This window comes from Somniosus microcephalus, chromosome 24 (genome assembly GCF_052327205.1).
Source record: "Somniosus microcephalus isolate GS21.2 chromosome 24, FLI_Smic_1.0, whole genome shotgun sequence".
NCBI lineage: Eukaryota > Metazoa > Chordata > Chondrichthyes > Squaliformes > Somniosidae > Somniosus > Somniosus microcephalus.
Genome location: NC_141010.1, coordinates 6,308,506 through 6,336,476, shown reverse-complemented (window position 1 = coordinate 6,336,476; position 27,971 = coordinate 6,308,506). Strand labels below are relative to the sequence as shown.

Below are 27,971 nucleotides of genomic sequence, written 5' to 3'. Positions count from 1 at the left end.
CATCAGCATCAAGTGTTCTTGGGGCAGGTATAACATGATTAGACGCAAAGTAACACTGCCTCCTACTCTACTACAAGAGTGCTTCATCACTAAACCCAACAATATCCCCACTGCACCAGTGTGTTAGATTGTTTGTTTATTTCCCACAACAACTATTCTGTGGCTTTCACATGACTACATGCAATGTCATATTGGAGCTGGTTTTGCACACAGGGAACTGGGTTTGAGATTACTCAATGCAGGGACATAAGCAAGCAGCTTGGAGTTTGTGTAGACACCGGTCAATCTTTTTGCCCCACTTCCAATTCCCTCTTGCCCGTTGCTCGTCCCTGGGATTAAGAAGCCCTCCAAGTCCTTGGCTCGGTGGCTGTGGGAGGAGGTGGCCATGGCTGTAAATGCGAGAAGCCGGGAAACACTGACCTGGTTATAATGCCGGAAAAAGTTTCAATGATTCTGCATTGAATTGTCAAGGTAAGATCACTAGCCTCAAGACTCTGCTGCAGACTTGCAGGGGGCCAGGCTACAGAAGAAGGCTGATGGGCATTTACCGGGAAATGTAAGAAGCGCTGGGCAGCCTGCCATAAAGCTTTCACGCAATGTCGCAGAGCATGGAGGAGTCCAGCTCCAACTTGTCGCAAGGCTTTGCGCGGAACATGGGAGAGAATGGGTCACCTCAATCAATGCTGCCGTGTGGCTCCCACCAAGTTGGAGGCTGTCCTGGTGGCTGACAGTTGTCTTGGCAGGCCAGACGGTCACCGGTGGCAGCTCTAAATCCTGCAGTAGCAACTCTCGCAGCGCAAGCAGCTGCCTCCTTAGTCCACTATGGACAGGGCCTTCCAGAGAGTCTGCACTTCTGCGCAGTGCTGTCCACACCCTGGTGTGTGGCTCAAGGTACAACAGCTGACTAAGCTCGGTGACTGCCTCCTTGGTTAAGCGAAGGCATCTCTAGCATCGCTCCTGTGTAAAAGTTGAGTTCGAACTGCTCCCTGAATATGCCGAGGGTACAGCCCCTTTGTGTAGCATCCGCCTCCCTCTTCTGGAGTTTCTGTCCTGCTGCCCCACTCGTCCTCCAGGCCTGAATGCAGCCCTAGGAATCCACCCGTATGTACACAAATGCCAACCGATCAATCTTTGCCTAAGCAGACAAAATGAAGTTTGCAGTGTTTAAAACATTTCCCCCATAAAACTCCAACTAACCGAGTTGAGCATGATCCCTTTAATTTTCTCCTGCCAATTTTCTCTTGCTGGTTGACGCCACAATACGAATGGAATTAGCACATGTGAGGAATGCCTCAGATGAGAATTATCATGCCCCCTTATTTTACTTGTGCTGTCGGGCGCACCTCCCGAACTCTCGAGTGCAACTTTGTGGGACACACGGGAATGTGCAATTTCAACAGGGATTCCTGATTATTATTTTAGTTCCAAGTTTCGCGTCTCCAAATGCGTGAGAGCAGGCATGGCGCAGACCCGCACGGCGCAATTTCACCTCTATATTTAAAGGCCCAGTTCCGATGCAGTGGAGGACGTCTGAGAGCAAAGGAGTGATGTCGCAAGCCTTTCCAAAGCTGCAATCTTCCATTGAAAATGTGGCTGCCTCGATGTAAGCTGAATCACTCACCGCGCACTAATGAGTCCCTGCAGGCCCTGCTGGTGACCTTGCATGCTTTGTCTGTCAACACCTCTACTGCCTAACACAGGTTGCAGATAGACTAGACGTGGTCCTCCAAGACATCTCTGATCTCCTGCAGAGGCCACAGCGATGTTCCCCTGTCCCATTAGAGAGCGGATGGCGATAAGGGAGATGAAAGTGAAAACACCTGTGTTTGCACATCTTGCCTGTTGCCCTCCCCTCTGCCTCTCCTCCCGTTGCCCCAGCTTGCCCCTGCACAGGTGCAGGTGAAGCTGTCTTTAGTGGGGCCCCTCACGGGCGCCAACACCGAGAGGTCGTCGGCTACGAGCACCTCTGTCAAAGTGAGGATCCACACGGCCTGCCACTACCTCTGCTGAAGCCACCAGGGATAGCACCACTTAGAAGTGCCAGAGACGGGGAAACGAAGACTTTTATCATTCACCAAGGGTAGGCACATGGGTGTTTTTTTCCATATTTGTTGGATCACTAAATTTATTACTTCGCACCACTTTCCCGTCTTCCCCATTCTTGAATGGCAAGTGCTAAGTCCTGATGCCCCGATGCCCACTGCCGTAAAATGGCAGTGCGTTCGCGTTTACGTTGCACACATTTTAACCCCCTCCTCCCGCTTGTCGTGGTGGGGGTTAATATTGAGGCCCTAGCTTCACCTTGTTTGAAAACATGCGCTGGCGAACAAACTCTGTAGCCCGCTGTGCAAATTAAATTTCATTATGGTAGTTTTAGGAAGAAAAACGGCAAAGCTCCAATATTTTCCCTGCTTCTCGCACCCTCTGTAAACTACTTTCATCTGTTAGTTAAATTATTATCATATGGCTTGGCAGCAGTGCACGGAGTATGAAATTTCTGTCCACAAATTAAAAAAAAATCTGATTCTAACAAACTACTAAGCTGACATTTGATACGCATCATTAGTTGAGGTTTTGAAATACGACTCTAATTTCGGGTCACGGCTCTCTTTGCCAGGAAACTCGAAGTAATTGAATGATAATTGCTTCTTTTTTCTTCCCACCACCCCCCCCTCCCCCTCAAACTTGCTGTGATTTTTGGACAACGTACAACTAACTTGAGTTATGCAAGCACTCAAACCTAAAATGTGTTGAGTTGGTCTTTCTTTCAACATGTACTTTGGTCAACTTTCGAAAGTTGTATAGTAGTGATTATAATGGTTTACTTTATATTTAAAAAAAAAAAATATGGGTATTGTAGCTTATTGATTCTCGTACTGGACCAACAGCCCCAAGGTGGTAAGTTTAAGTCCCACCATGGGAAGTTGTGAAATTGAATTCAATAAATCTGTTAATTTGTGAAATGACCATGAATACTGCTCGATTTACCATAAAAACCCAACTGGCTCACTTAATGGCCTTCAGGAAAAACTGGCACCCATGCCCAGTGACATGAATCTTGTCATTCATGTGGAAATGACTTATGAAATGATACTGGGAGGCCTGCTGGTGGCACTGTCCAGGGAGAGTATAAATACTCGGGCATGGGCCCAGCTTGCTCAGGACATTCTTTAACAGGAACTAGTGAAGGACACAACTAGATCTCCATGTAGAAAAACAGTTGATTAAAGCCTTGTTTAATACTCAGACCAAGTGCCTAGTAGTTTTCTTACGTCACCCAGTTTGGCCTACACGGGGCCAATGTACCCTTTAAGCTGCACGGCTGCGCAGCGCTCCGGACCTCCCGCGCAGCCGGCTCACCGGCTTTTAAATAGGAAAATCTGTGCATGTGTGGAATTTCGAATGGGCTGTGCAGCCGCTTAAAGGGGTTGCGCGGTCCCAGAAAAAAATTGAAGGGAGCATTGCTGGGAGTGTACTATAGGCCCCCAAACAGTCAGGGGGAGATAGAGGAACAGATATGTAGGCAAATCTCAGAAGTGTAGAAATAATAGGGTAATAATAGTAGGGGATTTCAACTTCCCCAATATTAACTGGGATAGTCAGAGTGTGAAAGGCTTAGAGGGTGTGGAATTCTTAAAGTGCATCCAGGAGAGCTTTTTGAGCCAGCATGTAGAAAGTCCTACAAGAGAGGGGGGCGGTACTGGACCTAATTCTAGGGAATGTAGCCGGGCAAGTGGTAGAAGTGTCAGTAGGAGAGCATTTTGGTGACCGTGACCATAATTCGGTGAGATTTAAGGTAGTCATGGAAAAGGACAAAGATGGACCGGAAATAAAGGCTCTAAATTGGGGAAAGGCCGATTTTAATATGATAAGGCAGGATCTGGCTAAAGTGAATTGAGATAAGCTACTTGTAGGAAAATCCACATCAGAGCAGTGGGAGTCTTTCAGAAAGGAAATAGGGAGAGTACAATGCCAACATGTTCCCGTAAAGATCAAAGGTGGGACCAACAAGCCCAGGGAACCCTGAATGTCAAGGGATATACAAGAATGGAATGGATTAGGGGAAAAAAGGGAGGCTTTTGGCAGATACAAAGGACTAAAAACAGTGGAAGCCCCAGAGAAGTATAGGAAGTGCAGGGGGGGGTAATTAAAAAAGAAATTAGGAGAGCGAAGAGAGGGCATGGAAAAAACACTGGCGGGCAAAATAAAGGAAAATCCCAAGGTGTTTTATAAGTATATTAAGGGCAAGAGGATAACCAGGGAAAGAGTAGGGCCCATTAGGGACCAAAGTGGCAATCTGTGTGTAGAGCCAGAAGATGTGGGTGAGGTTTTAAATGAATATTTTGCATCTGTGTTCACTATGGAGAAGGACGACATAGGCATAGAAATCAGGCAGGGGGATTGTGATATACTTGAGCAAATTAGTATTGAGAGGGAGGCGGTGCTAGCGGTTTTAGCGGGCTTAAAAGTGGATAAATCCCCAGGCCCAGACGAGATGTATCCCAGGCTGCTGTGTGAGGCAAGGGAGGAGATTGCAGAGGCTCTGACACACATTTTCAGAACCTCTCTGGACACAGGGGAGGTGCCAGAGGACTGGAGGACAGCTAACATAGTACCATTATTCAAGAAGGGTAGTAGGAATAAACCAGGGAATTACAGGCCAGTGAGCCTAACATCAGTGGTAGGGAAATTATTGGAAAAAATTCTGAGGGATAGAATTAGTCTCCACTTGGAGAGGCATGGATTAATCAAGGATAGTCAGCATGGCTTTGTCAGGGGGCGATCATATTGTGATGAAATATATTCCATTCATCACTGCCTGTTTTCTGTGTCTTGTAACTGCCTGCTTTCTGTGTCTTTTCCCTTCCCCCAGTCCTCATGTATTATGTATTGGAATGTGCTGGAACTGGTTGTGTGCAGGGCTCCGCCCATACCTGGCTCCTTTGTAATCTAACTTCAGTCGGGCATCAGCCTCCTGAAGGTAGACATCTCTCTATTTTACGTGTTATGTTCTGAGTTAATAAAAGCCTTACTTTTGTTCTGCTAACTTCGAGTCTCGGAATAATTGAGGCACATCACATATCTAACCAATTTGATTGAATTTTTCGAGGGGGTGACTAGGTGTGTGAATGAGGGTAGTGCAGTTGATGTAGTCTACATGGACTTCAGTAAGGCTTTTGACACCGTGCCGCACGGGAGACTGGTCAAGAAGGTAAGAGCCCATGAGATCCAAAATTGGCTTAGTGGCAGGAGGCAGAGGGTGATAGTCGAAGGTTGTTTTTGTGACTGGAAGCCTGTGTCCAGTGGTGTACTGCAGGGATCGGTGCTGGGTCCTTTGCTGTTTGTAGTGTACATTAATGATTTTAGATACGAATGTAGGAGGTTGTGGTAAACCACTGTTTATACCTGTCTGTATGTGTATGTGTATTCCACTAGGTACAGGTCTGGACATGCCTCGGCTGACTCCTCCCACTATTCCAGGTATATAAGTGACTATCTCCCAGTCCCTTAGTATTCTGGATGGGTCGACCACTCGAGACAAGACCTTCATTCTTTAGTTAATAAAAGCCTGGTTGTTACTCGCTTAACCTCAGTCTTTTGAGTAATTGATGGCGCATCAATTTTATTAACTAAATTTTTTATAATGGAGAAGATCCTCACACCAGCATGCCTGGACCTGGACAGTCGGGAAGCGGACGCTTCCACCAAGTTTGCTCACTGGCTCATGTGCTTCGAGACATTCCTGACTGCCTCCACTGCGGTCGTAACGGATGCGAACAAACTGTCTGTCCTGATCTCCAAGGTGAACCACCGAGTGTACTCAGTCATCCGGGACGCGACCTCGTACACAGCCGCCCTCCAGCTCCTCAAGACCAAGTACACGCGCCCTGTGAACGAAGTATACGCCAGGCACCTACTGGGGAGTCGCAAGCAACAACCTGGGGAATCGACTGAGGAATACCTCCAAGCTCTGTCCGTGCTTGGCCGGGCCTGTGGGTGTAAGGCGGTAACGCCCACTACGTACACGGAGGAACTGATCCGGGATGCCTTCGTAGCGGGCCACAGGTCCAACTACACCCGACAGCGACTGCTGGAGCAGAGTGACCTCACCCTCGGCAAAGCCTCAAATCGCACTAACGCTGGACGCAGCCTACCAGGGCATGGATGCCTACTCCTCTGCACCGTGGACACCGCGGGGAACGACAACCTGGGACACGGTAGGACAGCCCAATAGCACTGTGCCACCCCTCACGAGAAAATGTTTGTCTTCCCAAGGAAGTCCACATCGGGGACATTGTTACCGCCATGGCTGACGTCCCCAGGGCCGGTACTACTGAGAAGACACGTGAGGACCAATAAAACGGACCCCCTGGTCGAGAGGGTCGACCTCCTCCACGCCAACCCCCAGTACGCTTACATTGCGTACCCGGACGGGCGGGAGGACACAGTCTCCATACGAGACCTCGCACCCTCGGGGACCGCTGTAACCCACTACCCATTACCCCCCCCACCCCCCCCCCCCAATGACCCGATATCCAACCCCAGCAGCCGGCTCGCCCTGGACCGTCACCCACGAGGACTACACTCCAGTGCCCCAGCCGGAAGCTCCACCACCCCTGCCGTCGCCACGTCGATCACAGCGGCAGACAAGACCTCCGGAGAGACTCCAATACACGAACTTTTAAATACACTTCACCCCACCGGACTCATTTTTAAACAAGGGGTGAATGTGGTAAACCACTGTTTATACCTGTCTGTGTCTGTATGTGTATTCCACTAGGTACAGGTCTGGACATGCCTCGGCTGACTCCTCCCACTATTCCAGGTATATAAGTGACTACCTCCCAGTCCCTTAGTATTCTGGACGGGTCGACCACTTGAGACAAGACCTTCATTCTTTAGTTAATAAAAGCCTGGTTGTTACTTGCTTAACCTCAGTCTTTTGAGTAATTGATGCGCCATCAAATGGCGCATCAGAGGTATGATCAGCAAGTTCGCAGATGACAAGAAAATTGGTGGAGTGGTAATTAGCGAGGAAGGAAGCCTCAGGCTACAGGACGATATAGATGGGTTGGTCAGCTGGGCAGAATAGTGGCAAATGGAATTTAACCCTGAAAAGTGTGAGGTGATGCATTTTGGGCAGACTAACAAGGCAAGGGAATACACAATGAATGGTAGGATCCTAGGAAGGACAGAGGATCAGAGGGACCTTGGTGTGCATGTACATAGATCCCTGAAGGCAGCAGGACAGGTAGATAAGGTGGTTAAAAAGGCATATGGGATACTTGCCTTCATTAGCCAAGGCATAGAATATAAGAGCAGGGAGGTTATGATGGAGCTGTACAAAACGCTAGTTAGGCCACAGCTGGAATACTGTGTGCAGTTCTGGTGGCCACACTATAGGAAGGATGTGATTGCATTGGAGAGGGTGCAGAGGAAATTCACCGGGGTGTTACCTGGGCTGGAGCGTTTCAGCTATGAAGAGAGACTGGACAGGCTGGGGTTATTTTCCTTAGAGCAGAGAAGGCTGAGGGTGGACCTGATTGAGGTGTACAAAATTATGAGCAGCATAGATAAGGTAGATAGAAAGGAACTTTTCCCCTTAGTAGAGGGGTCAATAACCAGAGGGCATAGTTTCAAGGTAAGGGGCAGGGGGTTTAGATGGGGCTAGAGGAAAAACTTTTTCACCCAGAGGGTGGTTGGAATCTGAAACTCACTGCCTGAAAGGGTGGTAGAGGCAGGAACCCTCAACATTCAAGAAGCATTTAGATGAGCATTTGAAACGCCATAGCATACAAGGCTACGGACCAAGTGTTGGAAAGTGGGATTAGAATAGACAGGGCCGGCGCAGACACGATGGGCCTCTTTCTGTGCTGTATAAATCTATGACTCATTGCATGTGACTCCGGTGGTTGACTCTCGATGCGCTCGGGGCAACTATGGATTGGCAATAAATGCTGCCTCGCCACATCCCAAGAACAAATAGATTTTTTTAGAAGCAACTTCAAGATTCCCCTCCTCTCAAAGAAACTCTTGATACTATATGGTGGCACTTTGGAGTTTTTCCCCCCCCTCTTTCATCCTGTTGTCAGGTCCTACTTGAAACTGTCAGCCATGGCTCAGTGGGTAGCGCACTCGCCTCTGAGTCAGAAGGTTGTGGGTTCAAGTCCCACTCCAGGGACTTGTGCACATAAATCTAGGCTGACACTCCCAGTGCAGTACTGAGGGAGCGCTGCACTGTCAGAGGTGTTGTCTTTCGGATGAGACGTTAACCGAGGCACTGTCTGCTCTCTTGGGTGGACGTAAAAGATCCCATGGCACTATTTTGAAGAATAGCAGGGGAGTTATTCCCGGTGTCCTGGCCAATATTTCTCCCTCCACCACTGTAACAAAAGCAGATTATCTAATCATTTATCACATTGCTGTTTGTGGGAGCTTGCTGTGTGCAAACTGGCTGCCGCTTTTCCCACATTACAACTGACTCCACTTCAAAAGTACTTCATTGGCTGTTAAGTGCTTTGAGATGTCTGGTGGTCGTGAAAGGCACTGTATAAATGCAAGTCTTTTTGTTGAAATGGGAGTTTGTATCAATCCAAGTCTGTGCTTTAGATGTTGGCCCACGTCTAAAACTGCCTCCAGTTCAGCACAGCTGGCAGACTCGCTAGGTGTGAGATGTGGAAATGTGATGTTACTCTTGCAGAAGATTGATTCTGCAGTTAACCTGCCCTAGATTTGGGTTTGGGAGTGCATGATGTTGGTATTGGGCTCCCCAAAATTGGAGAGTGTAGTATTCCTCATTTAGAAGATTCCACCCTCTCCACCCTCCCACACCCAAAAAAAACCCCTCTTTCAAGGAATATTCATTGCTTCTCGCTTTCTTGGCCGTTCCCCACCCCACCATCTCTGGGCCTAACTGAGTAGATGTGTGCTTCATCTTCTCCTGGCTTCTGCCTGCAGTGCTCCGAAAGTGCTTTTCCCTGCACACGGTCGCGTCCAAATAAAATAATTTTTTCAGTCAAACTGCTGATGCTGTTGGCACCTGAAACTGGAGAGGCCAAGTGAAGGGTTCAGGTTGAGACCCTTCAATAGGGCTGTTGTGTTCTGGCGAAACTTCCCCATCAGAAACCCCCATCCATTTTTCTCAACCCGCTGTGTGTTTCTGGGGTTCGAGGTTCTTCTTTGGTTGCAATCGGGGGAAATTGTGCCAAAATGCACTCGAAACTGCTAGTTGGGTTACAGTTCAAGTTTTCCGCTAAAAATTCATTTGCATAATCACAAACACAAAATCTTCCGTGAACCAGTGTAACAGAAGGTGATTCTTTTTGTTTCCTTGATGTATTTGAGTGGTAACCTGGTGCAGTTGCATTTAATTCAGCTGAAAATGAGATGATCAGCAAAAATAAGCGTTTTTAATGGGAGTGTCCTGTCCTCCAGACATTGAACGGCATTACCGTTGCCGAATCCCCCACCATCAATATCCTGGGGAGTCGTCATTGAGCAGAAACTCAACTGGACCAGCCACATAAATACTGTGGCAACAAGAGTAGGTCAGAGGCTGGGTATTCTGCGGTGACAGTCTCACCTCCTGACTCCCCAAAGCCTTTCCACAATCTACAAGGCACAAGTCAGGAGTGTGATGGAATATTCTCCACTTGCCTGGATGAGTGCAGCTCCAACAACACTCAAGAAGCTCGACACCATCCAGGACAAAGCAGCCCCCTTGATTGACACCCCATCCACCACCTTAAACATTCACTCCCTCCACCAGCGGCGTACCGTGGCTGCAGTGTGTACCATCCACAAGATGCACTGCAGCAACTCGCCAAGGCTTCTTCAGCAGCACCTTCCAAACCCGCGACCTCTACCACCTAGAAGGACAAGGGCAGCAGGCGCGTGGGAACACCACCACCTCCAAGTTCCCCTCCAAGTCACACACCATCCAGCCTTCCCGAACGAGTGAAATCTGGTATTATTGACCTGTAGGCGTGGTCTGAGTCAGGCAGATTGAATCTTCAACCAGTGCAAGACTCACTTGCGTTTTAAAATTTCCTGATCTTTCGCACTGGCTCGACCAGTTCCACCCAGATTGGATATACAGGAAACTCTGGTATCCGGCACCAATGGGACCGGCGTGTTGCCGGTTGATTAAAAATTCCGGATGACGGAGAAGGTTATCTACCGAGGCTATTTTTAACAAACAAAGAGTCAGACTCCTGTTATTGAGGTGTTCGGACTTCTGACAGTGCCGCGAAGCTGAGTAGTGGCAGTTTGGAGAACTACCCCCACTGACTAACTCAGCCACCGCAGGAGACTCGGACTCGGCAACATTTCCGGTTATTGAGGTGTTTTCGGAGTATGAATTTTGCCGGTTAATAGAGAATTCTGGATATTTAGGTGCCGTTTAAATGAGAGTTTCCTGTAAGTAGCAGAAACGCTACTCCCTGGTTTTTATTTTTTAATTTCTGATTTCGGCCCTTGGTGCTTTCATCAGCTCAGTATTGCGGTGGGGGGGGGGGGTGCTGCGGCTGTGCGGGTGGTGGTGTTTGCTAAAGATTACATATTCGTGATTTTAAATTGCTGTCCTGCAACGAGCTACAATGTAGAATTTGCGAAGAATCGATTGTAGATTGTTCTCCTCACTTTTTAAACCCATGTTAACTGTGTCATGAGCATTAATCTTTGTGTGAAAATTATTATGCACGGCAGTATGGAGTCAGTCTGTCCAGAACCACATCAAAAGCAATAAAACTGAAGAACTTTGTCATAAAGACATTCTGGAGTGATTATAAGGCATTTCTGTAGCATCTTGTTGACGATTCGTGTTTTGCTTTTGCAGATTTATGTCCTCTGAACACTTAGACGAGGTTACTAGGCAGCAATCACACCCAGGCATTCATTACTCTCTCTATAAGCCAGAGTCCCCTGATTGCACCCCAGCTCGCGCCTGTTCTCGCGGAGCCTGATGCGCCTCAATAACTTCAAGACTCGAAGTTAGCAGAATAAAACAAGGCTTTTATTAGCAAAGAAAAGATGCCGGTGTCTGCACCTAGCTTCACCTAGCGTGCTGCTGTTCTACTGCAAGACAAGCCTGGACTTGTCTTAAGTAGGGCCAGGTATGGGTGGAGCCGACACACAAAGGGGGCGGTGCCCTATACACAATACAAGGTACAAACACCGGAGCAGGCAATACAATATATACAGTTAACTACAGAGTCTGATGAATGGCATATTTCATCACAGAGCCATCCTGTAATTAATCCCACAGCATCATCAACCCCTTGTAGTTCACTCATGAATCCCACAGTTTGTTTTTTTGATGCCCAACCATTCATACTGGAGATTTAAACATGGTTTCTGCATTTTTAAATTTGCTGGCGGAATTATAGGCACTAAAAAGATTCTGGACAGCGTAGGACTCCTGCGGGTTGGCAATACTCCTCTCAAATGTCCATTGTTCTGAATAAACTATCTACATTGAATAGAATTTACAACCGAAACAGGCCATTCGACCCAACTGTTCCCTGCACCGGTGTTTTTGCTCCACACGAGCCTCCACCTCAGTTTATCCTTCTATTCCTGTCTCCCTCGTGCTTATCTAGTTTTTCACCCTATCTAACCCTCTCTATTTAGATTCCAGCCTGTAACTCACTCTCTGGGTACTGTTCTTTGATATCTGTTCTAAGTATAGGCCACCTGAAACCCTTGATCCGATTCCTAGCCTGTAACCCAATTCTCAGAATCTTAATCTGCACCTTTGAGTTTCTCGTAGTTAGAATATCTGTTACTATTTGAATCATTTTGTTTCTGGCAATGCCTTGCAGAGTAGTGTTTAAAGCTTGCCTCTTGGGTGATCAATTGTATGTCTCTTGGCAGTAGGGGCATTTTATGCTGCTTTGGGTAATGCCCCTGTGCTGGTGATGCCAGCTCTCAACATGTGGGTCTTGTACAGCCTGCTACAACCCAACGATGGACTTGGTTGGAATTCGCAAAATATGACGGCTGGGGAAAATATGGAACTTTTTTTGAGGGAAAGTTCTCGAGCCCCTGCTTCTCTATCCGTACTTGATTTGCATGTATCCCTAAAACAACACAGGCCTCTGAGAGGGTGCAGAGGAGATTTACCAGAATGGTACCAGGGATGCGGGACTTCAGTTACGCGGAGAGACTGGAGAAGCTGGGATTCTTCTCCTTGGAGCAGAGACAGTTAAGGGGAGATTTAGTAGAGGTGTTCAAAATCATGAAGGGTTTTGATATAATAGATCGGGAGAAATTGTTTCCACTGGCAGGAGGGTTGGTAACCAGAGGAGACAGATTTAAGATAATTGGCAAAAGAACCAGGGTGGTGGTGAAAATTTTTTTTATGCAGAGAGTTATTATCTGGAATACACTGCCTGAAAGGATTGTGAAAGCAGATTCAATAGTCCCTTTCATAACGGAATAGAAACATAGAAGATAGGAGCAGGAGTAGGCCATTCGGCCCCTCGAGCCTGCTCCGCCATTCAATGAGATCATGGCTGATCATCCAAATTCAGTACCCTGTCCCTGCCTTCTCCCCATATCCCTAAATCCCTTTAGCCTCAAGAAATATATCCAACTCCTTCTTGAATATATTTAACGAATTGGCCTCCACTGCCCTCTGTGGCAGAGAATTCCACAGGTTCACCACACTCTGGGTGAAGAAATTCCTCCTCATCTCAGTCCTAAATGGCTTACCCCTTATCCTTAGACTATGACCCCTGGTTCTGGACTCCCCGGCCATCGGAAACATCCTTCCTGCATCTAGTCTGTCCAGGCCTGACAGAATTTTATAGGATTCGATGAGATCCCCTCTCAATCTTCTAAACTCCAGTGAGTATAAGCCCAATCGACCCAATCTCTCCTCATACGTCATTCCTGCCATCCCAGGTATCAGCCTGGTGAATCTTCGCTGCACTCCTTCCATGGCAAGAACATCCTTCCTCCGATAAGGCGACCAAAACTGCACACAATACTCAAGGTGCGGTCTCACCAAGGCCCTGTATAACTGCAGCAAGACATCCTTGTTCCTGTACTCGAACCTGCTTGCTACGAAGGCCAACATACCATTTGCCTTCTTAACCGCCTGCTGCACCTGCATGCTTACCTTCAGCGACTGGTGCACAAGAACACCCAGGTCTCTTTGCACTTCCCCTTCTCCCAATCTATTGCCATTCAAATAATGATCTGCCTTCCTGTTTTTGCCACCAAAGTGGATAACCTCACATTTATCCACATTATAGTGCATTTGCCATGTTTCTGCCCAATCACCCAACCTGTCCAAATCGTACTGGAGTTTCACGACATCCTCCTCACAGCATACCCTCCCAACCAGCTTTGTGTCGTCTGCAAATTTGGAGATATTACATCCAATTCCCTCGTCCAGATCATTAATATATATTGTGAACAGCTGGGGTCCTAGGACCGATCCTTGCGGTACCTCACTAGTCACTGCCTGCCACTCGGAAAACGACCCGTTTATTCCAACTCTTTCCTTTCTATCCGCCAACCAGTTCTCTATCCAAGTCAATACCTTGCCCCCAATCCCATGTGCCTTAATTTTGCACGCTAATCTGTTATGCGGGACCTTATCGAAACACAAGAACATAAGAACATAAGAAATAGGAGCAGGAGTAGGCCAATCGGCCCCTCGAGCCTGCTCTGCCATTCAATAAGATCATGACTGATCTGATCCTAACCACCAATCCACTATCTCAGAACCATCTCCTGTAACAGAATTAGACACACGAAATAGGAGCAGGATCAGGCTACACGGCCCCTGGGCCCGCTCCGCTACCCACAGGGCCATGACCGATCCGAACCTAGACTCATGTCCAAATTCCTGCCCGCTCCCCGTAACCCTTAATTCCCTTTACTTCTAGGAAACTGTCTATTTCTGTTTTAAATTTATGTAATGATGTAGCTTCTACAGCTTTTTGGGGCAGCATATTCCATGGACCTACCACCCTCTGAGTGAAGTAGTTCCTCCTCATCTCAGTTTTGAAAGAGCAGCCCCTTATTCTAAGACTATGCCCCCTAGTTCTAGTTTCACCCATCATCGGGAACATCCTCCCCACATCCACCCGATCCAACCCCTTCACAATCTTATATGTTTCAATAAGATCGCCTCTCATTCTTCTGAACTCCAATAAGTAGAGTCCCAATCTACTCAACCTCTCCTCATATGTCCATCCCCTCATCCCCAAGATTAACCGAGTGAGCCTTCTTTGTACTGACTCGAGAGCAAGTATGTCCTTTCTTAAGTATGGGCACCAAAACTGTACGCAGTATTCCAGGTGCGGTCTCACCAATACCTTGTACAACTGAAGCAATACCTCCCTATTTTTATATTCTATCCCCCTAGCAATGAAAGCCAACATTCCATTGGCCTTCTTAATCACTTGCTGCACCTGCATACTAACCTTTTGAGCTTTGTGCACCAGGACCCCCAGATCCCTTTGTACTTCAGTACTTTCCAGTTTCTTGCCATTAAGATAATAACTTGCTCTACGATTTTTCCTGCCAAAGTGCATAACCTCACACTTTCCAGTATTGTATTCCATCTGCCAAATCTCTGCCCACTTACTTAGTCTGTCGATGTCCCCTTGCAGGTTTTTTATGTCCTCCTCACTCACTACTTTCCCTCCCATCTTAGTATCATCTGCAAACTTTGATATGTTACACTTGGTCCCCTCCTCCAAATCGTTAATATAGATTGTAAAGAGTTGGGGACCCAGCACTGACCCCTGCGGAACACCACTAGTTACTGATTGCCACTCTGAGAATGAACCATTTATCCCAACTCTCTGCCTTCTGTTAGATCGCCAATCCTCTATCCATGCCAGAATATTACCCCCAATCCCGTGATTTTTTATCTTAAGCAATAATCTTTTGTGTGGCACCTTGTCAAATGCCTTTTGGAAGTCTAAATACACTACGTCCACTGGTTCCCCTTTATCCACCCTATATGTTACTTCCTCAAAGAACTCCAGCAAATTTGTCAAACATGACTTCCCCTTCATAAAACCATGCTGACTTTGTCCTATTAAATTATGATTATCCAAATGTCCTGTGTCTCCTTAATAATGGACTCCAAAATTTTACCTACCACAGATGTTAGGCTAACCGGTCTATAGTTTCCAGCCTTCTGTCTACTGCCCTTTTTTAAATAAGGGTGTTACATTAGCAGTTTTCCAGTCTACCGGGACCTTTGCCGAGTCCAGGGAGTTTTGGAAAATTATTACCAATGCATCCACAATCCCTACCGCCACTTCCCTCAAGACCCTAGGATGTAAGCCATCAGGTCCAGGTGATTTATCCGCCTTGAGTCCCATTATTTTACCGAGTATCACTTCCTTAGTGATTTTGATCGTGTTTAGCTCCTCCGCCCCCCCCCCCCCCCCTTTTAGCCCCCTGTTTGTCTTCTGAAAGTCCAAATACACCACATCCACTGGTTCTCCCTTATCTATTTTACCAGTTACAACCTCAAAAAGTTCCAGTAAATTAGTCAAGCACAATTTACCTTTTGTAAATCCATGTTGACTTTCTGATCCTGTCACTGCTTTGCAAGTGCTCTGCTATTACATCTTTTATAATGGACTCTAGCATTTTCCCCACTACCGATGTCAGGCTTACCGGTCTATAATTCCCTGCTTTTTCTCTACCACCTTTTTTGAATAGTGGGGTAACATTAGCTACCCTCCAATCCATGGGTACTGTTCCAGAGTCTATCGAGTTCTGGAAGATGACCAGCAATGCATCTACTATTTCTAGGGCCACTTCCTTAAGTACCCTAGGATGTAGATTATCAGGCCCTGGGGATTTATCGGCCTTCAGTCCCGTCACTTTCCCCAACACCATTTCCCTACAAATACCGATTTCTTTCAGTTCCTCCCTCTCATTAGTCCCTATGTTCCCCGACATCTCTGGGAGGTTATTTGTGTCCTCCTTTTGTGAAGACAGAACCAAAATATGTTTTTAATTGGTCTGCCATTTCTTTGTTCCCCATTATAAATTCCCCTGATTCTGACTGTAAGGGACCTACGCTTGACTTCACCAATCTTTTTCTCTTCACATATCTATAAAAGCTTTTACAGTCAGTTTTTATGTTCCCTGCAAGCTTACTTTCATAATCTATTTTCCCCCTCTTAATTAATCCCTTTGTCCTCCTTTGCTGAATCCTAAACTGCTCCTAATCCTCAGGTTTGCTGCTCTCTTTGGATCTTATGTTATCCCTAATTTCCCTTGTTAGCCACGGTTGAGTCACCTTTTTTGATTTATTTTTATGCCAAACTGGGATAAACACATTCTGTAGTTCATGCGATCTTTGAATGTTTGCCATTGCCTATCCACCGTCAACCCTTTGAGTGACATTACCCGATCAATCCTACCCAATCTGATATATACTTGAAGGGAAAATTTTCAGGGCTATGGGGAGTGGGACTAATTGGATAGCTCTTTCAAAGAGCTGGTACTGTTGCAATGGGTGGAATGGCCTCCTTCTGTGCTGCATGTTTTATGATAACATGAATTTAAAACCGAATCTCTTCCAGGCCATGTAGGTAACCGTCCCAAAATGCTATGGAGGCCAATTAGCCCTTCTCTTAACTTTTAGAGTCTAGAGTTCAGTCCCCTACCCAGAATATCTAGATATGTTAACTAAGAAATTGCAGACAGTATTTGCGATTATTGTGATTAATGGTGGGGAGGAGAGGATTCCTTTGCTATCTTTTTTTTAAAAAAGCAAATAGAACGCTACAATTGCCCTTACAGGAGTCTTTTAAAATCTGTTCATTCTTTAAATTTCTAGAATAATCCAGAAACTGCTCGCACTATGGAGCAGATTACGTAGCACGGGTGTCATACAGAAAGAACTACACGGTGAGAAGACATAGGAATGGAGGAGGCCTTTCAGCCTCTTGAGCCTGTTCCTCCACTCATGACTGATCTAATAGGCCGCAAAACATATCACGGCCTTGCGTGGGTGAGCTGAGCCACTCTGACTGCGGGATCAGGTTGCAGCCTCTCCCCTATAGTGGCAAAGTTTGATATTTGGGTACTCTTGGAGGTGGTTGCTGAAATTTGGGAGGACTATCGGCAGCAGAGCTTTCAGAGGGACAGGAGGGATGCACTGCCAAATAAAACTGTTCAGGTGGATGAGTTAATTGGCAACTGATCAGCGGCTTTTGATCCAGGAATGTGAGGAGGGCGAGGTTGGCATTGGAAACACTCCCAACATAACCTATCCATTTTTATTGACTCCAGCTGTGGCTCTGTCCTGCCCACCACATGGAATGCTGTGCTGTGTGAAGGAGTGTAGCTGATGGTGAACAAGTGGTTCTCCCATCACAAGCTGAAATTATAATTCAGAAGGACCTAACCTTTGGTGTCGTTTTCCCCATGGGCCATGCGAGAGGCTGTTCAATCAAAAGTAAAAGTGCCAGAGCTGGACTCTCCAATCCTGCAACGCCACGATTTAAGAATTCTCATCTTTCTTTTCAAATCCTTCCATGCCCCTCGCCCCCTCCCTATCTCTGTAACCTCCTCCAGCTCTACAACCCTCCGATATTTGCACCACTCCAATTCTGGCCTCTTGTGCATCCCTGATTTTAATCGCTGCACCATTGGTGGCAGTGCCTTCAGCTGCCTGGGCCCCAAGCTCTGGCATTCCCTCCCTAAACTTCTCCACCCCTCTCTCCTCCTTTTGTTCTCCAGCTTCTCTCAGCAAATATAAATGTGGGTGAGGAGTACATTGAGCATGGTTCAACCTCGGCACAGTTTAAAAGGCCCCATAAATATTGCTTAAGGGATAGTTTCTTTTTCAATACTTTTCAAATATATCGAGCTATTGGCCTGGGCAATAATTGGGACAATTGTAACGAGAAAGGATTAATTAACAATCTTGTTGTACGAGGCCCCTTGGGTCGGAGCGATCATAATATGATAGAATTCTTCATTAAGATGGAGAATGAAGTTGTTGACTCAGACTAGGGTTCTGAATTTAAATAAAGGAAACTACAATGGTCTGAGGCGCGCGTTGGGTAGGATTGATTGGGGAATGTCACTCAAAGGGTTGACGGTGGATAGGCAATGGCAAACATTCAAAGACCGCATGGATGAGCTGCAGAATTTGTTCATCCCGTTTTGGCATAAAAATAAAACAAAAAAGGTGACTCAACCGTGGCTAACAAGGGAAATTAGGGATAGCATTAAGATCCAAGGAGAGGACATATAAATTGGCCAGAAAAAGCAGTAAACCTGAGGATTGGGAGCAGTTTAGGATTCAACAAAGGACAAAGGGATTAATTAAGAAGGGGAAAATAGAATATGAGAGTAAGCTTGCAGGGAACATAAAAACTGACTCAAAGCTTTTATAGATATGTGAAGAGAAAAAGATTGGTGAAGTCAAGCGTAGGTCCCTTGCAGTCAGAATCAGGGGAATTTATAATGGGGAACAAAGAAATGGCAGAGCAATTAAATATATATTTTGGTTCTGTCTTCAGAAAGGAGGACACAAATAACCTCCCAGAGATGTCGGGGAACATAGGGTCTGATGAAAGGGAGGAACTGAAAGAAATCAGTATTTGTAGGGAAATGGTGTTAAGGAAATTGATGGGATTGAAGGCCGATAAATCCCCAGGGCCTGATAATCCACATCCTAGGGTACTTAAGGAAGTGGCCCTAGAAATAGTAGACGCATTGCTGATCATCTTCCAACATTCGATGGAATCTGGAACAGTACCCATGGAGTGGCGGGTAGCTAATGTTACCCCACTATTCAAAAAAGGTGGTAGAGAGAAAACAAGGAATTACAGACCGGTAAGCCTGACATCGGTAGTGGGGAAAATGCTAGAGTCCATTATAAAAGATGTATTAGCAGAGCACTTGGAAAACAGTGACAGGATCGGACAAAGTCAACATGGATTTACAAAGGGTAAATCGTGCTTGACTAATCTTCTGGAATTTTTTGAGGATGTAACTGGTAAAATAGATAAGGGAGAACCAGTGGATGTAGTGTATTTGGACTTTCAGAAGGCTTTCGATAAGGTCCCGCATAAGAGATTAGCGTGTAAAGTTAAGGCACATGGGATTGGGGGCAAGGTACTGACTTGGATAGAGAACTGGTTGGCAGACAAAGCAAAGAGTTGGAATAAACGGGTCTTTTTCCGAGTGGCAGGCAGTGACTAGTGAGGTACCGCAGGGATTGGTCCTTGGACCCCAGCTATTCACAATATATATCTTAATGATCTAGACAAGGGAACTAGATGTAATATCTCCAGATTTGCAGACGACACAAAGCTGGGTGGGCGTGTGTGCTGTGAGAAGGAGGCCGAAAAACTCCAGGATAATTTGGACAGGTTGGTGATTGGGCAGAAGCATGGCAGATGCAATATAACGTAGATAAATGTGAGGTTATCCACTTCGGTAGCAAAAACAGGAAGGCAGATTATTATCTGAATGGCAATAGATTGGGAGAAGGAGAAGTGCAACGAGACCTGGGTGTCCTTGTGCACCAGTCGCTGAAGGTAAGCATGCAGGTGCAGCAGGCGGTTAAGAAGGCAAATGGTATGTTGGCCTTCGTAGCGAGCGGGTTTGAGTACAGGAACAAGGGTGTCTTGCTGCAGTTGTACAGGGCCTTGGTGAGACCGCACCTTGAGTATTGTGTGCAGTTTTGGTCACCTTATCTGCGGAAGGATGTTCTTGCCATGGAAGGAGTTCAGCGAAGATTCACCAGGCTGATACCTGGGATGGCAGGAATGATGTATGAAGAGAGATTGGATCGATTGGGCTTGTACTCGCTGGAGTTTAGAAGAATGAGGGGATCTCATCGAAACTTATAAAATTCTAACAGGACTAGACAGACTAGATGCTGGAAGGATGTTCCCGATGGTCGGGGAGTCCAGAACCAGGGGTCACAGTCTAAGGATAAGGGGTAAGCCATTTAGGACAGAAATGAGGAGGAATTTCTTCACCCAGAGAGTGGTGAACTTGAGGAATTCTCTACCACAGAAGGCAGTAGAGGCCAATTCGTTAAATATATTCAAGAAGGAGTTGGATATATTTCTCAAGGCTAAAGGGATCAAGGGGTATGGGGAGAAAGCAAGGACCGGATACTGAATTTGGATGATCAGCCATGATCGCATTGAATGGCGGAGCAGGCTCGAGGGGCCGAATGGCCGACTCCTGCTTCTGTCTTCTATGTTTCTATGACATTAAAATTTGCCTCTAACGCTCTGGGTAAGGGAGAAGGGAGATCGGCTATTCACAGTCCTGTGCATGTCTGGTGAGGACAAGGTTGGTCTTAGAATAGTGTATGAAAGAAACCTGTTTGACAGTCTGTTGATTTTTGAATAAGGTCTTTGACAAGGTGCTGCACAAAAGACTAATGAGGCTGGCTCCTGTGGAATTAGTAGGCAGATTTGGGATTTGCAGCCAATGAAGTACATTTGAGGTGTAATCTCTGTTGTAATGTAGGAAAGACGGCAGCCAATTTGTGCACAGCAAGCTCCTACAAACAGCAATGTGATAATGACCAGATTTTGTGTGGTGGTGTTTGAGGGACCGATATTGGCCAAGACACTGGGAAGATCTCTCCTGCTCTTCAAAATAGTGCCATAGGCTCTAACGTCCACCTGAGAGAGCAGATGGGGCCTTGGTTTAACGTCTCATCCGAAAGACGGAACCTCCGACAGTGCAGCGCTCCCTCAGCACTGCACTGGAGTCTCGGCCAAGATTTTGTGCTCCAGTTTCTGGAGTGGGACTTGAACCCACAACCGGCAAGAGTCAGAGGCAAGGGTGCTACCCACTGAGCCACGGCTGACATCTAAAAGTAGACCTTGTATTGTAAAGTATTCCTGCAGCTTAACTGCTACCTTCAGATGAAATCCTTTTAGTTATTTGATGATCAAGGTCAATCTACTTGGTTTTGTTTTTGGGGGGGGGGGGGAGCGTGGTGGGCGGGGTGTGGGTAAAGGTTCTTTTAGGAGTTTAGAAAGTTAGTCATAAAGACTTCATTGTCGGGCTGTGATTGGCTGCCGTCTAGTGTAGATTCACTAATCAAGGGAAAACTCAAGTTCCGCCACGGTTTTATTTTGATGGCCAATATTAAAAATGTCCCGAGTGGGTGAGGTTCAGAAGGCGTCCAGCCAAAGGGTTAAGTTCAGCCGGCAGAGGCTGGTAAATGCTATTGTTGTGACTGTAGATTTGCTGGAATGTGTGGACTGCAGTAGATGGAATGGGTTGCGCAAGTGGTTTTATCAACTGCTGCCAACAGACATTAGAGGTTTGATTAGTGGTTTCTGAGGAACAAACTGGAGTGTTATGTTGGGTTAACAAGCCAATGATTTATTCCAGCCACCCCACTATTATTTTGGTGGTGCATGTTAGCAAAGCTGTGTTCATGCCAGTACATTTTTTTTGCCCTGTGTCACTTTCCTGCTTCACCCTTGAGGCTTTTATTAAATGGGGGTAGGGGGAAAACATTTTTTTTTTTTTGGAAGAGCTTTTCAAAGGCTTACTCGCCGTTAAGGCAAGACCCATATGTGGCCAATGTGCTGTGTTGTGGAGAGGTGGTTTACAGCCCTCAGTTTACCAACAAATGGATTCCAGTTATTGACTCTACTATCTGGGGAGAGATAGTGAGCCGCACCTAGACCTATCCCTACACCCTTCAGACCTGTTGCCAACCAGATGTTTAAGCAGCTCCTCTCTCTGTGGAAGGATGTAAGCTATGTAACATAAACTACTTTTTTCAGGGACTGTTTTCCACTCCGTGTGAGAAAATAATTTCTTGTTTCAATAGAGGCATGCTGAGGGGGTCTAGACAGAGTAGACAGAGAAACTGTTCCCATTGGCAGAAGGGTGGAGAACCAGAGGACACAGATTTAAGGTGATTGGCAGAAGAACAAAAGGTGATATGAGGAAAAAAAATTTTTACGCAGTGAGTGGTTAGGATCTGGAATGCACTGCCTGAGAGGGCGGTGGAGGCAGATTCAACCGTGGCTTTCAAAAGGGAGTTGGATAAGTACCTGAAGGAAGAAATTTGCAGGGCTACGGGGAAAGGGCGGGGGAGTGGGACTAGCTGAAGTGCTCCTTGCAGAGAGCCAGCACGGGCGCAAAGGGTCGAATGGCCTCCTTCTGTGCTGTAACCATTCTATGATTCTGTTAATTTTGAAGCTAGTTCAACAGTTGCAGTGTGAGTCAAGTAGATTGGGCCAAATGGTTTGCCTCCGCTGTAAATACTGTGCAATACAACACAATAAACAGAGCAAGACAGACTCCTGTACGCAGTGCAAAAATAACCCAGTCATTCCTTTGGAGATGATGACTGTTTATAAAGATGGTACGACATACATCAAAAACACAGAAGGAGCAATGCTGTGGAAACTGTAATAAGGGCGTACTAAGTAATTTATCTATTAAAGGATTTCAGTTTGACTGGTAGTGTTCTTTGGAGAGTAATAATGCATCCCAGATTTTCTGTGAAATTGAGTACAAAGTGGAGTGTTTGTGGGGGAAGAAAGAACAAAGACAATATCGCTGATTGTGTTGCTGAATGTGGAGAATATTTCTGAGATTCTTTATTACCTTTCCTGAGTGAGAGATTTCTAGATTTAGAAAAAAAAACTATACCTAATCTATTCCCTCGCCACAAAACCCTGACATACATGCGTGCTGATAATGTTAGTGGTGTAGTGTATGTACCCGTCTACCCTTAAGGAAATTATTGTATGTAACCGTTCACCTTTAAGGGAACTACTTTAAGTGTGGCACTACTTGTTTGGCTTCTGTATACTGTAATACCGACAGTGACCACACCAGTATATAAGTGTTGTGACAGGATAACTGGGGCAGATTTGCCCGGACCTTCGAATAGTAAAGACCTGTTTGTTTGTTACTTCTGAAGTCTGTGTATTTATTAACTGCACAACCCACAGACTTTACAGTGGCGACGAGTCCGATTGTACCCTGCGGCAAGATTACCAAAGCAAGAAGAGCGTCGAAGAGAGGCAACCGCCCTCGTCGTGCTGCTGGAAGAAAACACGAGGCTGCAGCAGGAGAAAGGTGGAGGACTTTAGCAACAAAAGCTTCCGTCTGCAACAGGCACTGACTACCCTTCTACCACGGTACAGAGTGAGCCGATCAGCAGGGAACAAGGCGGCCGAAGAGACTGAGTAGGGGAAGGTGTAGAGAATATCCGGAGGATAAGGGCAGAGCACTCGACCTCGGTCGAGGGGGAGCTGAGCCGGTCAAAAGTCGGGTCCAACGGCGTCGGGTGACAGCCGGACCGCGATCGGTGGGAAAAATCCGGGCAGCCACGAAGCGCTGAGCCTGCGAGTAGGCGCGGGAAGAGAAACCCAGCCGCAGCCGGGGAGGGAAACACCGGTCTGCGAGAGGGCTGGGGAGGCGAACGGGAACCGTGCGGGGGAGAGCCGGGTGCGGAGAGAGAGACTGCGAAGAGCCAGTCCAGCGGCTGAACTGTCCTCCGTTAACGGGGTGTACCCAGCGCCGGTAGAGCCGTGCGGCCGGGAGGAGAAGACAGAGCCGAGTAGGGGGAGCTGTGCGAGAGCCAGCCCAGTGGCTGAACCTGTCCGCTGCGGGGGAAGCGTACCCCTTCCACCAGGAAGAAACGCGGGAAGCCGCCATTAGGCGGAGGAGCCGACAGAAGCGGGAAACCGCCATTGAAGTGGGGGGGGGGGAGAGAAAGGAAGAGCGGGAAACCGCCAAATTCGCGGGAAAAGCCGCCATCTTAGAAAAAAAAATACATAATTTAAAGAAATATTTGTGTTGTACCCAAAGAAAGGAAGATGCCTAAGCGTGGGGACAGCAACGATTTTAACTCCGAAATAGAAGACTGGCCCACGTACGTGGAACGTATTGAGATACATTGTAAGGCTAACAAAATAGCTAAGGAGGAAAAAGCTGTAACCTTACTTAACATGATGGGTGCGAAAACATTCGGGTTGTTGAAACATCTTCTCTCTCCAGCTAAACCGGCGGATCAGACTTTCGAGGATATAGTAGCGGTGCTGAAGGATCACTTGAACCCCACACCGTTGAAGCTGGCTGAACGATTCAGATTCTATGCGAGAACGCAGAAGAAAGACGAAAGCAACGCGGAATACTTGGTCGAACTGCGGAGGCTAGCGAAACACTGCCAGTTCGGAGGGAATCTGACGGAGGCACTGCGAGACAAGTTCGTATGTGGATTGTCCAAAGAAGGGACGCAAAAGCGACTACTGGAAGAGAACAACCTCACACTTGACAGGGCTGTCCTTATAGCCGCATCATACGAAGCCGCAGCAAAAGGAACGGCGGTAATGCAGCGGAAGGCGGTGGCACTAGGGGTGGACCACATCACCTCGAGGACTACGAAATGCTATCGTTGTGGGAAGACAACACACGACCAGAAGCGTTGCTGGGGTAAAAACCAAGAATGCCGGAAATGTGGCAAGATCGGGCACATAGCTAAAGTGTGCCGGTCAGGAACGACGTACAACAATAACGAGTCCTCACAAAAATGGTACAGGAAGGTACAAGAGGCGACTAGGAAGAGTCTGAAGGAACAGAAGTCGGACTCACACTCCAAATGCAAAGGACTGGACAGTCTGAGAATCCACAACGTGAGCAATGAAGCTGACCGACAAACTATCTGGATAACGCTACAGATTGCAAAGGTCCAAGTAAAGATGGAAGTGGACACCGGATCGGCGTTGACGGTCATGAATAAGCATGACTATAAGAAATTTTTCAAGCATATTCCACTACGGGATACGGAACTAGTACTACAGACATACACGGGGCACAAAGTATTCCCCATCGGAATGATAGAAGTCAAGGTGAGATACAAGGATAAAAATCATCACCGGTTGGACCTGTATGTATTGCCTGAGGGAGGACCACCACTCCTGGGACGGGAGTGGATCCGAAAAATAAAATTGGACTGGCAGTCCCTAAACACCATGACGGTGGATTCCGAAAAAGAGGATGTCAAACCTGAACGGTTGTCCAGAATATTGGACGAAGCTAAGGAGGTATTCCAGCAAGGACTGGGAACGCTGCGAGGTATTAAAGCAAAGGTTAAGATTGCAGAAAATGCAAGCCCGAAGTTTTTTAAGGCCAGATCAGTTCCTTACGCAATACGACCAGCGGTGGAGGCAGAACTGGAAGAACTTGAACGATCAGGGGTTCTGTCAAAAGTGGACTGGAGTGAATGGGCCACGCCCATTGTTCCCGTCATGAAGTCCTCACCGAGTAATAAGCCTGGGGGACCGGGGAAGGTCCGTATCTGCGGAGATTTCAAGATTACTGTGAATCCAGTGCTTCACACGGTACAATACCCGCTTCCGCGGATTGAAGATATCTTTGCTTCGTTGGCTGGAGGGAAACATTTCACGAAAATAGATCTGGCTCAAGCATATCTACAGATGGAGGTCGAGGAAGAGTCACGCCAGTACCTCACCATCAACACTCACAGAGGCTTGTATCGCTACAATAGACTGGTCTTTGGGGTAGCTTCGGCGCCAGCAATTTGGCAGAGGGCCATGGAACAGGTGTTACAAGGAATTCCAAGCACGCAGTGCTACTTAGATGACATTTTAATCACGGGAAAAGATGAGGAAGAACACCTCACGAATTTGAAACTGGTACTCACCAGGTTGGAGGAGTATGGCCTTCGGGTTAATCGCAAGAAGTGTGAGTTCTTCCAAAAACGGATCTCATACTGCGGTCATGTCATTGACCGAGAGGGACTACATAAGTCACCCGAAAAGATAGAAGCGGTTGTGAAGACCCCCGCCCCAGGAAACGTATCACAGTTAAGATCATTCTTGGGGTTGATTAATTACTATCACAAGTTTCTGCCAAATTTATCCACGGTACTGCATCCGCTGAATGACCTGTTGCGGAAAGAAACACCATGGAAGTGGAGTGAGGAATGCAAAAAGGCTTTTCGCAGAAGCAAGGAGTTGATTACCTCTGAAGAAGTGTTGGCTCATTTCAACCCAGCATTACCCCTTCGTCTAGCTTGCGATGCTTCCCCGTACGGAATTGGGGCAGTACTCTCGCATAGGCTACCAAATGGCTCGGAAAGGCCAGTGGCTTTCGCGTCCCGATCCTTGACACCCGCGGAGCGAAATTACGCACAAATAGATAGGGAGGCCCTCAGTCTTGTGTGGGGCGTGAAGAAATTCAACCATTACCTACAATGTAAAAAGTTCACATTGCTGACAGACCACCAGCCGTTGGTGTCCATATTCAACCCAAATAAGGCCGTTTCCACCATGACAGCACAAAGGTTACAAAGGTGGTCCGTGTTACTTGGGGCACACCAATACGAAATTGAGTACAAAAGGTCTAAACAGCATGGGAATGCTGATGGGTTGTCACGCTTGCCATTGCCGATGGTAGAAGAAGCGAGTATAGTGGACCCAGTAGAGTTGTTCCACTCATCCATAGTGGAGTGTCTACCGATAACAAACTCAATGATTGAGAATGAGACAAGGAATGACCCGACTCTTTCACGAGTCTATGATGTAACGGTGGAGGGATGGCCAGCACAGAGCGAACCAACACTGCAAGCATTTGCACAGAGGAAAGAACAACTGTCAGTGTGTCGAGGGACCCTGATGTGTGGATCTAGAGTGGTGATTCCACCCAAACTCCAAAAGAAGGTGCTAAAGGAGCTGCACGAAGGACATCTGGGGGGAGTAAAGATGAAAAATCTAGCAAGAGCGTTTGTGTGGTGGCCAGGCATTGATAGAGACATAGAGGAGATCACGAAGAACTGCCTAGGATGTCAGAGGGTTCAGAATGCGCCACCACAGGCTCCTCTGCACCCATGGGAGTGGCCCTCATCTCCCTGGCAAAGAGTACACATCGACTTTGCTGGTCCATTTATGGACTCGATGTTCCTAATAGCGGTAGATGCCCACTCCAAGTGGCCAGAAGTAATTAAGATGACCACCACCACGACGGAAAAAACCATCACGGTGTTAAGGACTATGTTTGCTCGGAATGGCCTGCCAGAACAGATCTGTTCTGACAATGGACCGCAATTTGTATCTGAGGAATTTAAGAAATTCTTAGAGCAATGGGGTTAAACATTATACGTCAGCCCCATACCATCCCGCCTCCAATGGATTGGCTGAAAGGTTTGTCCAGACCTTCAAGAAGGCCGTAAAGGCCATGAGTAATGAAGACATAAGTTTACAGCATAAGGTGGATAGTTTTTTGTTGGCATACCGAAATGCAACCCATGCGGTCACGAATCAAACTCCCGCGATGATGTTTTGTAATAGACGCCTACGATGTCGGCTGGATTTACTCAAACCAAACGTCAGAAGGGACGTAGAGAACCGGCAATTCCAGGGCATGAACGAAAGGGCCACTAGATCCTTCCAGACCGGTCAACGAGTTTTGGCCCGGGACTATCGTACTGAGAAATGGCAGCCTGGAACGATTGGAAAAAGGCTAGGGCCGTTGATGTACACTGTGGACATTGGAGACAATATAATAAGGCGCCATGTTGACCAGATCATAGGGTCCGCCACAAATGGGCCCCCGACTTCACCACCTTACCCGGATAAGGTTGAGACTGAGTTACCCAGAACACCTACGTCCGATCTGGTAGTTCTGGAGTCAGAGGAACCTGACACTGTGCTTCGAGCCGATTCAACTTTACCAGAAACACCTACTAGCCCGCTTGGAATGACGACACCACTGCGGCGTTACCCGGACAGAATCCGGAAACCTCCCGAAAGACTGAATCGATGAACTGTCTTAAATAAATCTGTATATATATATATATGTGATAATGTATGTCCACTATGGACTCAGTATGTTGAAAGCTAAAAAGGGAGGATTGTAGTGTATGTACCTGTCTACCCTTAAGGAAATTATTGTATGTAACCGTTCACCTTTAAGGGAACTACTTTAAGTGTGGCACTACTTGTTTG

General features: G+C 46.9%; 1 protein-coding gene across 1 annotated transcript in view; it reads left to right on the top strand.

The window, feature by feature from the left end:
- skap1 (src kinase associated phosphoprotein 1) overlaps window positions 1-27,971 on the top strand; it is a 504,878-nt gene that overhangs the window by 35,530 nt on the left and 441,377 nt on the right. The window lies entirely within an intron of this gene.